Source organism: Lactuca sativa, chromosome 5, assembly GCF_002870075.4.
Source record: "Lactuca sativa cultivar Salinas chromosome 5, Lsat_Salinas_v11, whole genome shotgun sequence".
In the NCBI taxonomy this organism is placed as follows: domain Eukaryota; kingdom Viridiplantae; phylum Streptophyta; class Magnoliopsida; order Asterales; family Asteraceae; genus Lactuca; species Lactuca sativa.
The window spans coordinates 330,515,687-330,530,489 of NC_056627.2; the positions used below are offsets into that span (position 1 = coordinate 330,515,687).

Sequence of the window (14,803 nt, forward strand, 5' to 3'; positions counted from 1 at the left end):
TATTTATTTAACTGTACAAGTTTTATCCATTTATAATCACAGCTATGGTTTTAACTATTGTATCAACACAGGGGCATCAACATAATCTTTTATCTCCCTTGTTGAAGCACTGAAGATGAGTGATGCAAGAGTATTATTGTCAGCTCTTCACAATGTCATTCACATTTTATTCAAGGTCATTGATCTTGCTCCTAATTGCTGCCTAGAATCCACCTGAGTCGCTTGTTGACTGTTTTAACTGGTAAGTTATTGGTGACATGGGGTCTATGCATTTGACAATTCTATGACCTTTATTATATTTACCTTTGATGACGTGTCAAATACATGCCATGCCATGTAACCTCACCAAAACTTACCGGTTGGTTGGTTAAACGGGGAATAGAATGTCACCAAAACTCTATGATTCTTGGATGGAACAGGTGACACAGCATCATGTTCTGTTCTGAACTTGTTAACTAATAATTAAATATTCTCATCTTATTACATCATTTTTAACTCCTTAATTTATATTAATTTCCCAGGTGTCTATGCTATTTATATTTAATGACTGGTTTTCCACTTTTCACAGTGGAATTTGACAGGGTTTCTTTTTGCCAGTTTGATTCAACCATTTGTTTCCCAATTTCACATTTACTTGAGGTATTTTTGGTTTTAATTTAACTGAATTTTACTAGAGCTGTGAAGTGCCTACGTTTCACCAAACTTACACTTTTATTGGGCTTGTGACCTATTTTTTTATTTATTAGATTAGGGATTCTGTTATGGAATACTATAATTGTAGGTTGTTTGTGCCTTTTTAATTTTCATGAACATAAACTAATGTTTTACTCTTTTTACAGGATGTTGCCACCTGAAACCATGGTGGGCCAACCTCATCTGGAAACCAACATCTCCAAAGGTTAATTTCTTGAAACCAATTACATCAATATTTATCCAAATATATAGAAAGCAATTTTGATAAGACCTGTTAGTTTTATATTCAAGAAAAAAGATTGCACTATTGCATTGTGTTTTCAGTTTTCCCCTTTGTTAAAGTTATGCTTCCAGAACTCTTATTTATTGCAACATTTTAATTTAGTTTAAAAAAGTTTACCCATTACATTGATTATGTTTTGTGGTATGTGTTTGTAGAAGCTGTCATCACATGTTTTATTTTTATTGGAAAGACAGAGAAGAAGTTTTCTTGAAACCGGATCCTCTCACCCCAAATATCAACTTATACGCCCCAACCCCTCTGAAGCGAACACTTGAAATATTCTTTCGTTTGATCTCAGCAAACCAAATGTCCAGAATCTTGAAGCAAAGCAGAGACATAACGATTGATTTTCATCCACTTTTTTCTTCGATATCTCTGCTTTCACCCAAATCGACGCTTCTCACAGGCGATGGCCATAGTGGACGGAGGGTTTGTTTTTTCCAGTCTGATTCCACTATCTGTTCCTCAATTTTACAAGCGTGAGGTATTTTTGAACCCTGTTGGTTTTAATTTAACATCTACTTGAGGTGTGAAGTTGTTATGTTTCATTAAACTTGCAGTTTTATTGGGTTTGACCTGTTTTTTATTATTAGATCAGGAAGACAGAGAAGAAATTTTGGTTATATTTACTGCTGCTGTTATTCTTTTTCAGCAAGATGCCAAGAAGTTGGTTCACGTTATGGTTAGTTTCAGATTATTTCCTTATTCTAATTTTCTATTTCATTCTTCTTTTTGAAGATTATAAAGTTTTGTGTAACATAAATTGTACAAAAAAAATTATAGAGATGTTGGCTGAATTGTCGAGAAGAGAGGGAGATGCAAACATAAAACCTGATCCAGATATCGATGTCTTCATGAAGGTAGCAAAAGATTGAATTTTTTTTTTTTTTGAATCTTTCATGATAGAAATTTAAAATCTTTATTGTTTTTCATTCAGGCTGCTGCTACTGAAGGTTAAGAAGGTAGCGTACTCACAGATTATACTCTCAAGCTATTGGGATTTGGAACATCTCATCTCTTTTGAAGGACAGGGTTAGGAAAATTAAAGGAAACCCTGATTTCTGTTGCTTCATCTCTCAACAAAATACTATAAATCAAGGTGAATTACCACATATATAATATACCAGATTTGTTGTGTATAGATGTTTTTTTTTTGAGAGTATTTCACTATCTGTTTTGCTGATGCGTTTTATTTTGGTGGATAACATGCTGCATGCTGCTCCACTTCATTTCCCTGCATCATCTCAAGAAAAAACTGTAAATCAAGGTGAACTACCACATATTATATACCAGGTTTGTTGTCTATATATGTTTTTGTTTTTAGAGTATTCACTATCTGATTTGCTGATGCTTTTTAGATATTGTTCAAGAATCTTGATTTGGACATGAAGGCAGTTACTCCATTTCCCTGCTGTTCCTTTGGTTGAAGATATGAATATGTTTTTTATTTTTCTCTTTTGATTGCAACTGCCAACTAGATAATTAAAAACTGTTTGCTGAAAAACTTATTGATCCTTTACTTTTGCAGGGTGCTTCCAATGGTAATGGATAAGGCAAGGGTATTAAAGATATATAGTTTCTACTATAAATATTGTCCAGAAGAGTGTTTCAAGCAACAATGGCACTTGTTTTAAAGGTGTCATTCTCATTCAGTTCTATTTTTTTTTTAATCCTCCAAAAAATTCTGATGAGAAGTATATCCATACTAGCTTGAAATCTGTCTTATATTACTAGCAAGGTTCATTGTTAAACATTTTCTGTTTTGTTCATGTGTGATTGATTGTGTATTTTTTTTTTTTTCATTTTTCAGATAATTAAGAAACTCTGAATACCATGGTTTGAATAATGCAAGTGAATCCCTTAAACATGCCATGCAACGTGCTATTGGGATGTGCATCAATGGAGAAGATTCTGTCCAAAAGGTAGCTATTTATTTGCTTATAATCGTCTGATAAGTGCTAATATTATTAGACTTCCAAAAACAAAAGCTGTGAATATTTTTATTTAACTGTACAAGTTTTTCCATTTATAATCACATCTATGGTTTTAACTATTATATGATATGATGCACAGGGGCAACAATTTAATCTTTTATCTCTCTTGTTGAAGCACTGAAGATGAGTGATACAAGAGTATTGTTGTCTGCTCTTCACAATGTCATTTAGATTTTATCCAATTGCTAGAATCCACCTGAGTCGCTTGTTGACCGGTTTAACTGGTAAGTTATTGGCGACAAGGTGTCTAGTTGGTATGCATTTGATGACGTGTCAATTACATGCCATGTCACCTCACCAAAACTTACCGGTTGGTTAAATTGGGAATAGAACATTTTTTCAGTGGAACCAAAACTCTATGATTCTTGGATGCAACAGGTGACACAGCATCCTGTTCTGCTCTGTTCTAAACCTGTTTCCTAATAATTAATTATTCTCATCTTATTACATCATTTTTAACTCCTTAATTTATCAATCTAATCATTATTAATTTCATTCTTGTAAAACCAGGTGTCTATGCCATTTAATGACTGGTTTTCCACTTTTCACAGCGGAAGTGGACAGATGGTTTCTCTTTGCCAGTTTTATTCCACCATTTGTTTCTCAATTTCAGAATCTTGAGGTATTTTTGAATCCTTTTGGTTTTAATCTGTTAACCAAATTACTAGAGGTTAGGGATTCTGTGACCTGTTTTTTTTTTTATTAGATTAGGGATTCTGTTATGGAATACTATAATTGGAGGTTGTTTGTGCCTTTTTAATTTTCATGAACACAAACTAATGTTTTACTCTTTTTACAGGATGTTGCCACCTGAAACCATGGTGGGCCCCTTCAAACCCAACCTCATCTGGAAACCAACATCTCCAAAGGTTAATTTCTTGAAACCAATTACATCATTATTTATCCAAATATATAGAAAGCAATTTTGATAAGACTTGTTAGTTTTATATTCAAGAAAAAAGATTGCACTATTGCATTGTGTTTTCAGTTTTTCCCTTATTAAAGTTATGCTTTCAGAACTCTTATTTATTACAGCATTTTAATTTAGAAAAGTTTACCCATTACATTGATTATGTATGGCTTTTGACTTATGTTTTGTGGTATGTGTTTGTATGAGCTGTCATCACATGTTATGGGAAAGACAGAAGAAATTTTCTTTTACGAATTATATTCATATCAAGTCCAAGGTATGTCATTTCCTGATGCTGTTATTCTTTTTCAATTTCAATTTTCTTTTACCAGTTCTGTGATACTAAACATGTGTATATTTCCACTTTCATAGTGGGGATCCAGAAATAGCAAATTGCTTTCATTTCATACTCCAGGTATGTTTTACCACTAAACCACTCTATATTTTGTTGTGTGTCATAAATTCAGTGTTGGGTATGTCATGTTCATGTTCATGTCCTGCTCCTCTTATTCTTTTACAATTAGCATGGTGCTTTAATTTTATTTTGAAAAAACTTCCCATTAAATCATTGTACATTCAAAAAACATCCGTTTTGCATTGAATGTTCATCAATGCATTTTATTTTTGAAAAAAAAATCCGATTAAAGCATTCCAAAACTTCCATTTTACGTTGATTTTTCAAAAATCATTCCATTTTCAGCATTGCACTTTCACTTTTTCTTTGTTTAACATCATTGAAACTTCACTTTTTTCATCTATGCATTTTATTTTGAAAAAAAAAATCCAGTTATAGCATAATCATCCCATTTTTAGCATTGTACTTTAACTTTTCTTTTTGTAACATCATTAAAATATCAAACTTCACTTTTCTTATCTATGCATTTTACATTGAAAAAAATTGCAAATCAAGCTTTTTATTTTCAAAATCTTTCATTTTACATTGTATTTTCAAAAACCATTCTATCTTTAGCATTGTACTAGAACTTTTCTATCTGTAACATAATTAAAACATCATTCTTATCTTTTTCTCATCTATGCATTTTACTTTGAAAAAACTTGCAATTCAAGCATTTTACTTTCAAAAACATCCATTTTACAATGAATTTTCAATAACCATCCTATTTTTAGCATTGGACTTTCACTTTTTTTTTCTGTAACATCATTGAAGCATCAGACTTCTCTTTTACTCATCGATGCATTTCACTTTAAAAATCTTCTAATTAAAGCATTCTACATTCATTAAAGTCCATTTTATGTTGACTTTTCAAAATATCATCCCATTTTTAGCATTGTAGAAACTTCTTATTGTTGATACCAATTACCTCAATGATGCTTCTAAGAAGTTTCTACAAGATAATACCTTAAGGGTAAATTCCCCAAAAAAACCTGTTTATAAATTTTATATTTGAAAGATGGATTTAAGAACCTTTGTCATGAAATGTTCAGTGGCTGAGGCTATGTGTGCCACAGATGCAAAACCCCAAGTAGATTAATCCTACTTTTGCTCATTGTTCTTTTTTGTAAGAAATCTGTTAAGTTATACTACAATAATTCTTTTACCAGGGCATGTATTGAGTCTTTTTTTACATTTTACATTTTACTCCCTCCCCTCATTAAGATTTTCTTTTTATCCCCCTTAATCAAGTTGTATGTTAAATCTTTATTATTTTTTGACTATTTAATTTATTCTACGAATATCTTTAATAGGAAAAATATCAATAGAAAGCATTTGCCAACACTAGGTTCATGTGGTATAATGGTTTTTGTTAAATAGTTAGATGTAGTGAAGCCATTTGGGAATGAAATTAGTTGATGATTACATAAGATGTTAATTTTTTTATGCCATTCTGAATATTATTCATTAATAATTAGGTTGTCAAGTGTGGTCTGTAGCAGGATTACAGACTTAATGTATGTCAAACTAATGATGAGGGGTATCCATGTCATTTCATTGCCACTCTTATGGAAGGAGTCTTTCTCACTATTTTGTTGGCCCTCATGAATCCAATTTTGCTCCTGGTATTATATATATATTTTTATATCTTTTTAACATTTATATTTACAATTTTATTGTATATACAAGAAAGAGCCAAATGTTATTCTTTTCTCATAATAGTTGAATTTACTTCTATATTTTTCAAGATTTATCATTTTCACTTTGAAATCAAACTTCATATAAGATTTTCTCATTATTTTCTTCTGTCTTCCTTTCCCTTAAATATAGGGATATCCAAAATGTGATATTTTTTATTACAATTTAGGGCAGTTAAGTTATTTAAAAAAAATTAATATTCATTAAATCCTACTAATTTTTAAAATGATGCTTATTGCTATAAATGTATTTCTATAGACTGTCTAATTATGGGTTGATGTTTTGAAATAGGTAGCAATTATGATTTGGAGGTTGTTTTTTTATTATAAACATAGAATAGAGACATTCCACTTTTAATATTTTTATTTTAAATTTGCAGGCAGGGTTTCCGATGACAGTTAGTTAACTGACTGGTTCTTCCATGGGTGGTGGTATGAAGGTAATTCTTGCTATTATGTATTTCCACCTTTTTCAGTTATTATCATATCATATCATCATCCAAACATTTTTATTTTAAAATATCAAAACTTGTTTGATTTTGCTTAAAAATTGGACTTTAAAAGTTAAATTGGATTCAACAGCTATTTTGTTGTGATGATTGTGATTCTGCTCTTCTAATTAACAAAAGTGGTTTAAAAAAATCTTGAATCATTTCAAATTTTGAGTTTTTATCAGAAAAAAAAAATTGATTTTAGTGAGTTTGCTCGTCAGATTATCCACTGAATGAAAAATACAGGTTTAAAATCTGCAAATACTGGGGGTTATGATCAGTCAATAACAGGATTAGATTTTAAATTCATTTTAAGTTTGTGTTAGGTTTTGGTGAAAGAAGGGAACAGGGGAGCTAGGGAGCCCTTGCTGACATTAGAAAAAGAAAAAGGAAAGTCCCAACTGTATTTATACTTTATACTAATAAAATTAGCATTAACAAGTATTAAATAGGTATGGCCTGTAATTGTTTTATATCCAGGTTGAAGAGTAGTAGCTTTTATTTCAATGGGAATGCTTAAAGTTGTTGGTTGGTTTAAAAGGGAAAAGGTTAGCCATTTATTTTAACTTCAAATACTTTAAATTTCATTTAAGTTAATGATTTCCAGTGAGCCATCTGTGACAGAAGATGAACTCAAGCTGATGTTGAGAATGTGTTGGGAGGTAAAAGGAACCCATGTGTTGGGTTCCAAGTTTCAATTGAAGTATGTTTGAATCTATGTATGTGTAGCACATGTACTATTGTGATTTTGTACATATTCCCATGTTGGTTTTCCCTTTTAGATATTGTTCAAGAATCTTGATTTGGACATGAAGGACAGGGTTAGGAAAATTGAAGGAAACCCTGATTTCTGTTGCTTCATCTCAACAAAATACTGTAAATCAAGGTGAATTACCACATATATTATATACCAGATTTGTTGTGGTTTTGTTTTTAGAGTATTCAAGCTATTTCACTATTTTATTTTCTGGTGCCTTCTATTTTGGTGGACAGCATGCATTTCTCTACTGATCCTTTTGTTGAAGATATGAATGTGCTTTTATTTTTCTCTTTTTATTTGCTGAAAAACTTATTGATCCTTTACTTTTGCAGGATGCTTCCAATGGTAATGGATAAGGCAAGGGTATTAAAGATATATATATATATATATATATATATATATATATATTGTCCAGAAGAGTGTTTCACTAGCAACAATGTCACTTGTTTTAAAGGTGTCATTCTTCTTATTCAGTTAGTTCTTTTTTTTTGAATCCTTCAAATTCTGATGAGAACGATATCCATACTAGCTTGAAATCTGTCTTATATTACTAGCAAAGTTCATTGTTAAACATTTTCTGTTTTGTTCATGTGTGATTGATTGTGTTATTTTTTAATTTTTCAGATAAGAAACTCTGAATACTCTGGTTTGAATAATGCAAGTGAATCCCTTAAACATGCCATGCAACTTGTTATTGGGATCTGCATCAATTGAGAAGCTTCTGTCCAAAAGGTAGCTATTTGCCTTTAATCGTCTGATAAGTGCTAATATTATTAGACTTATAAAAACAAAAGCTATTAATATATTTATTTAACTGTACAAGTTTTATCCATTTATAATCACAGCTATGGTTTTAACTATTGTATCAACACAGGGGCATCAACATAATCTTTTATCTCCCTTGTTGAAGCACTGAAGATGAGTGATGCAAGAGTATTATTGTCAGCTCTTCACAATGTCATTCACATTTTATTCAAGGTCATTGATCTTGCTCCTAATTGCTGCCTAGAATCCACCTGAGTCGCTTGTTGACTGTTTTAACTGGTAAGTTATTGGTGACATGGGGTCTATGCATTTGACAATTCTATGACCTTTATTATATTTACCTTTGATGACGTGTCAAATACATGCCATGCCATGTAACCTCACCAAAACTTACCGGTTGGTTGGTTAAACGGGGAATAGAATGTCACCAAAACTCTATGATTCTTGGATGGAACAGGTGACACAGCATCATGTTCTGTTCTGAACTTGTTAACTAATAATTAAATATTCTCATCTTATTACATCATTTTTAACTCCTTAATTTATATTAATTTCCCAGGTGTCTATGCTATTTATATTTAATGACTGGTTTTCCACTTTTCACAGTGGAATTTGACAGGGTTTCTTTTTGCCAGTTTGATTCAACCATTTGTTTCCCAATTTCACATTTACTTGAGGTATTTTTGGTTTTAATTTAACTGAATTTTACTAGAGCTGTGAAGTGCCTACGTTTCACCAAACTTACACTTTTATTGGGCTTGTGACCTATTTTTTTATTTATTAGATTAGGGATTCTGTTATGGAATACTATAATTGTAGGTTGTTTGTGCCTTTTTAATTTTCATGAACATAAACTAATGTTTTACTCTTTTTACAGGATGTTGCCACCTGAAACCATGGTGGGCCAACCTCATCTGGAAACCAACATCTCCAAAGGTTAATTTCTTGAAACCAATTACATCAATATTTATCCAAATATATAGAAAGCAATTTTGATAAGACCTGTTAGTTTTATATTCAAGAAAAAAGATTGCACTATTGCATTGTGTTTTCAGTTTTCCCCTTTGTTAAAGTTATGCTTCCAGAACTCTTATTTATTGCAACATTTTAATTTAGTTTAAAAAAGTTTACCCATTACATTGATTATGTTTTGTGGTATGTGTTTGTAGAAGCTGTCATCACATGTTTTATTTTTATTGGAAAGACAGAGAAGAAGTTTTCTTGAAACCGGATCCTCTCACCCCAAATATCAACTTATACGCCCCAACCCCTCTGAAGCGAACACTTGAAATATTCTTTCGTTTGATCTCAGCAAACCAAATGTCCAGAATCTTGAAGCAAAGCAGAGACATAACGATTGATTTTCATCCACTTTTTTCTTCGATATCTCTGCTTTCACCCAAATCGACGCTTCTCACAGGCGATGGCCATAGTGGACAGAGGGTTTGTTTTTTCCAGTCTGATTCCACTATCTGTTCCTCAATTTTACAAGCGTGAGGTATTTTTGAACCCTGTTGGTTTTAATTTAACATCTACTTGAGGTGTGAAGTTGTTATGTTTCATTAAACTTGCAGTTTTATTGGGTTTGACCTGTTTTTTATTATTAGATCAGGAAGACAGAGAAGAAATTTTGGTTATATTTACTGCTGCTGTTATTCTTTTTCAGCAAGATGCCAAGAAGTTGGTTCACGTTATGGTTAGTTTCAGATTATTTCCTTATTCTAATTTTCTATTTCATTCTTCTTTTTGAAGATTATAAAGTTTTGTGTAACATAAATTGTACAAAAAAAATTATAGAGATGTTGGCTGAATTGTCGAGAAGAGAGGGAGATGCAAACATAAAACCTGATCCAGATATCGATGTCTTCATGAAGGTAGCAAAAGATTGAATTTTTTTTTTTTTTGAATCTTTCATGATAGAAATTTAAAATCTTTATTGTTTTTCATTCAGGCTGCTGCTACTGAAGGTTAAGAAGGTAGCGTACTCACAGATTATACTCTCAAGCTATTGGGATTTGGAACATCTCATCTCTTTTGAAGGACAGGGTTAGGAAAATTAAAGGAAACCCTGATTTCTGTTGCTTCATCTCTCAACAAAATACTATAAATCAAGGTGAATTACCACATATATAATATACCAGATTTGTTGTGTATAGATGTTTTTTTTTTGAGAGTATTTCACTATCTGTTTTGCTGATGCGTTTTATTTTGGTGGATAACATGCTGCATGCTGCTCCACTTCATTTCCCTGCATCATCTCAAGAAAAAACTGTAAATCAAGGTGAACTACCACATATTATATACCAGGTTTGTTGTCTATATATGTTTTTGTTTTTAGAGTATTCACTATCTGATTTGCTGATGCTTTTTAGATATTGTTCAAGAATCTTGATTTGGACATGAAGGCAGTTACTCCATTTCCCTGCTGTTCCTTTGGTTGAAGATATGAATATGTTTTTTATTTTTCTCTTTTGATTGCAACTGCCAACTAGATAATTAAAAACTGTTTGCTGAAAAACTTATTGATCCTTTACTTTTGCAGGGTGCTTCCAATGGTAATGGATAAGGCAAGGGTATTAAAGATATATAGTTTCTACTATAAATATTGTCCAGAAGAGTGTTTCAAGCAACAATGGCACTTGTTTTAAAGGTGTCATTCTCATTCAGTTCTATTTTTTTTTTAATCCTCCAAAAAATTCTGATGAGAAGTATATCCATACTAGCTTGAAATCTGTCTTATATTACTAGCAAGGTTCATTGTTAAACATTTTCTGTTTTGTTCATGTGTGATTGATTGTGTATTTTTTTTTTTTTCATTTTTCAGATAATTAAGAAACTCTGAATACCATGGTTTGAATAATGCAAGTGAATCCCTTAAACATGCCATGCAACGTGCTATTGGGATGTGCATCAATGGAGAAGATTCTGTCCAAAAGGTAGCTATTTATTTGCTTATAATCGTCTGATAAGTGCTAATATTATTAGACTTCCAAAAACAAAAGCTGTGAATATTTTTATTTAACTGTACAAGTTTTTCCATTTATAATCACATCTATGGTTTTAACTATTATATGATATGATGCACAGGGGCAACAATTTAATCTTTTATCTCTCTTGTTGAAGCACTGAAGATGAGTGATACAAGAGTATTGTTGTCTGCTCTTCACAATGTCATTTAGATTTTATCCAATTGCTAGAATCCACCTGAGTCGCTTGTTGACCGGTTTAACTGGTAAGTTATTGGCGACAAGGTGTCTAGTTGGTATGCATTTGATGACGTGTCAATTACATGCCATGTCACCTCACCAAAACTTACCGGTGGTTAAATTGGGAATAGAACATTTTTTCAGTGGAACCAAAACTCTATGATTCTTGGATGGAACAGGTGACACAGCATCCTGTTCTGCTCTGTTCTAAACCTGTTTCCTAATAATTAATTATTCTCATCTTATTACATCATTTTTAACTCCTTAATTTATCAATCTAATCATTATTAATTTCATTCTTGTAAAACCAGGTGTCTATGCCATTTAATGACTGGTTTTCCACTTTTCACAGCGGAAGTGGACAGATGGTTTCTCTTTGCCAGTTTTATTCCACCATTTGTTTCTCAATTTCAGAATCTTGAGGTATTTTTGAATCCTTTTGGTTTTAATCTGTTAACCAAATTACTAGAGGTGGGAAGTTCCTTTGTTGCATTAAACTTACACTTTTATTGGGCTTGTGACCTATTTTTTTATTTATTAGATTAGGGATTCTGTTATGGAATACTATAATTGTAGGTTGTTTCTGCCTTTTCAATTTTCATGAACGCAAACTAATATTTTACTCTTTTTACAGGATGTTGCCACCTGAAACCATTGTGGGCCCCTTTAAACCTAACCTCATTTGGAAACCAACATCTCCAAAGGTTAATTTCTTGAAACCAATTACATCAATATTTATCCAAATATATAGAAAGCAATTTTGATAAGACCTGTTAGTTTTATATTCAAGAAAAAAGATTGCACTATTGCATTGTGTTTTCAGTTTTTCCCTTGTTAAAGTTATGCTTCCAGAACTCTTATTTATTGCAACATTTTAATTTAATTTAAAAAACTTTACCCATTATATTGATTATGTATGGCTTATGAGTTATGTTTTGTGGTATGTGTTTGTAGGAGCTGTCATCACATGTTATGGGAAAGACAGAAGAAAATTTCTTTTACCAAATAATATTCATATTTAGTCCAAGGTATGTCATCTCCTACTGCTGTTATTCTTTTTCAATTTCAAATTTTTCATTGACATTATAAGATACAATTGTGTGATACTCCAGAAATAGGAAAGTACTTTCATTTCATAATTCATACTCCAGGTATGTTCCACCACTAAACCACTCTATATTTTGCTGTGTGTCATAAATTCAGTCATGTCCTGCTTCTCTTTGTCTTTTACAATTAGCATTGTGCTTTAATTTTACTTTGAAAAAACTTCCCATTAACTCATTGTGCATTCAAAAACATCCATTTTGCATTGAGTTTTCATAAATCCTCCTATTTTTAGCATCCTACTTTCACTTTTCTTTATCTAACATCAATGAAACATCAGACTTCTCTTTTTCTCATCTATGCATTTTACTTTGAAACAACTTCCCTTTAAAGCATTCTACTTTCAATAAAAATCATCCATTTTGCATTGAATTTTCAAAAATCATCCCATTTTTATTTAGTGTTCTACTTTTACTTTTCTTTCTATAACACCACTGAAACATCAAACTTTACTTTTCTCATCTATGCATTTTACTTTTTAAAAAATTTCCAATTAAAGCATTCTGTTGTCCACCAAATTCTACTTTCAAAATCATCCCTTTTTTTAGCATTGTACTTTAACTTTTCTTTTTGTAACATCATTAAAACATCAAATTCTCTTTTCTCATCTATGCATTTTACTTTCAAAAAATTCCAAATAAAGCATTTTACTTTCAAAAATTTCTATTTTACATTGAATTTAAAAAAATCATCACATTTTTAACATTGTACTTTACCTTTTTCTTTGTGTAACATCATTGAAACATCACTCTTATTTTTTTTTTCTCATCTATGCATTTACATTGAAAAAACTTGCAATTCAAGCATTCTTTTTTTAAAAACTTCCATTTTACATTGAATTTTCAAAAACCATTCTATTTTTAGCATTGTAGTTTAACTTTTCTTTCTGTAACATAATTAAAACATCAAACTTCTTTTTTCTCATCTATGTGTTTTCCTTTGAAAAAAATTAGACATAAAGCATTCTACTTTCAAAAGCTTCCCATTTTACATTCAACTTTCAAAAATCATCCCATTTTAGGATTGTACTTTAACTTTCTTTTCTATAACATCATTGAAACATCAAACCTTTTTTTTTCTCATCTATGTATTTTACTTTGAAAAATCTTACAGTTAAAACATTCTACTTTCAAAAACTTTCCATTTTACATTGAGTTTTTTAAAATAATCACATTTTTAGCATTGTACTTTTTCTTAATGTAACATCATCGAAACATCAAACTTCTCATTTCTCATCTATGCATTTTACTTTGAAAAAAGTTTCAATCAAAATTTTCAAAATTTTCCATTTTACATTCAATTTTCTAAAATCACCCATTTTTAGCATTGTACTTTAGCTTTTTCTCATCTATGCATATACGTTGAAAAAAACTTATAATTAAAGCATTGTACTTTCAAAAATTTCCATTTCACATTCATTTTTCATGAATCATCCAATTTTTATCATTTTACTTTAACTTTTCCTTATGTAACATCTTTGAAACAACAAACTTCTCATTTCTCATCTATGCATTTTAATTTGGAAAAACTTACAATCAAAGTATTTTATTTTCAAAAACATTCATTTGACACCCGATTTTCAAAAATATCTCGTTTTAAGCATTGTACCTAAACTTTTTCTCATGTATGCATTTTACTTTGAAAAAACATTACAATTAAAGCAATCTACTATAAAAAACTTTCATTTAACATTCAATTCTCAAAAATTATCCATTTTTATCATTATATTTTAACTCTTTCTTTATGTAACATCTTTGAAACATGAAATTTCTCATTTCTCATCTATGCAAAGCAGAGAAATGAGAAATTTCATCCCCTTTTTGAGAATTGAACGTCCAGAATCTTGAAGCAAAGCAGAGAAATAACGAGTGATTTTCATCCCTTTTTTTCTTCGACATGTCTGCTTTCACCCAAATCGACGCCTCTCACAGGCGATGGTCATAGTAGACGTAGGGTTAGTCTGAGTCCACTATTTGTTTCCCAGTTTCACAATCTTGATGTATTTTTGAACCTTGTTGGTTTTATTTTGTTATGTGGGAATGCAACAGGTTCTTCTAAGTTCCGAGCTCATACAGATAGGTTCTGAAGAGCGTTTATTGCTAATTACAGAGGTATATTTTGTTTTTTTTCATCTTCTTGACTTAGGTGGGATATATGATATCAACCACCTAATCCTTGGACTATGGGGATTCTTGGATTAGTTGCTGAAATTCATGCAATGCCAAATCTCAGTTCTTATGTTTTCAATTGAAGTATGTTTGAATCTATGTATGTGTAGCACATGTACTATTGTGATTTTGTACATATTCCCATGTTGGTTTTCCCTTTTAGATATTGTTCAAGAATCTTGATTTGGACATGAAGGACAGGGTTAGGAAAATTGAAGGAAACCCTGATTTCTGTTGCTTCATCTCAACAAAATACTGTAAATCAAGGTGAATTACCACATATATTATATACCAGATTTGTTGTGGTTTTGTTTTTAGAGTATTCAAGCTATTTCACT

The 14,803-nt window shown here is 31.0% G+C and overlaps 1 non-coding gene across 50 annotated transcripts in view; it reads left to right on the top strand.

The window, feature by feature from the left end:
• The window catches only part of LOC122198153 (uncharacterized), a 30,440-nt gene that overhangs the window by 14,189 nt on the left and 1,448 nt on the right, over nucleotides 1-14,803 (top strand). For 24 of the 50 annotated variants that reach the window (XR_008223517.1, XR_008223492.1, XR_008223514.1 and 21 more), the window contains 19 exons: nucleotides 72-898; nucleotides 1,132-1,460; nucleotides 1,570-1,658; nucleotides 1,760-1,836; nucleotides 1,914-1,938; nucleotides 5,753-5,899; nucleotides 6,352-6,411; nucleotides 6,789-7,348; nucleotides 7,555-7,676; nucleotides 7,847-7,954; nucleotides 8,097-8,923; nucleotides 9,157-9,485; nucleotides 9,595-9,683; nucleotides 9,785-9,861; nucleotides 9,939-10,100; nucleotides 10,251-10,637; nucleotides 10,812-10,923; nucleotides 11,075-11,897; nucleotides 12,148-14,732. This is a non-coding gene — a transcript (uncharacterized LOC122198153). Of the gene's footprint in view, nucleotides 1-71; nucleotides 899-1,131; nucleotides 1,461-1,569; nucleotides 1,659-1,759; nucleotides 1,837-1,913; nucleotides 2,076-2,225; nucleotides 2,613-2,786; nucleotides 2,899-3,049; nucleotides 3,349-3,480; nucleotides 3,613-3,765; nucleotides 4,158-4,252; nucleotides 4,296-5,752; nucleotides 5,900-6,351; nucleotides 6,412-6,778; nucleotides 7,349-7,554; nucleotides 7,677-7,846; nucleotides 7,955-8,096; nucleotides 8,924-9,156; nucleotides 9,486-9,594; nucleotides 9,684-9,784; nucleotides 9,862-9,938; nucleotides 10,101-10,250; nucleotides 10,638-10,811; nucleotides 10,924-11,074; nucleotides 11,898-12,147; nucleotides 14,733-14,803 lie in introns of those variants that run through there. The other 26 variants (XR_008223510.1, XR_008223526.1, XR_008223529.1 and 23 more) reach the window with 26 other exon arrangements.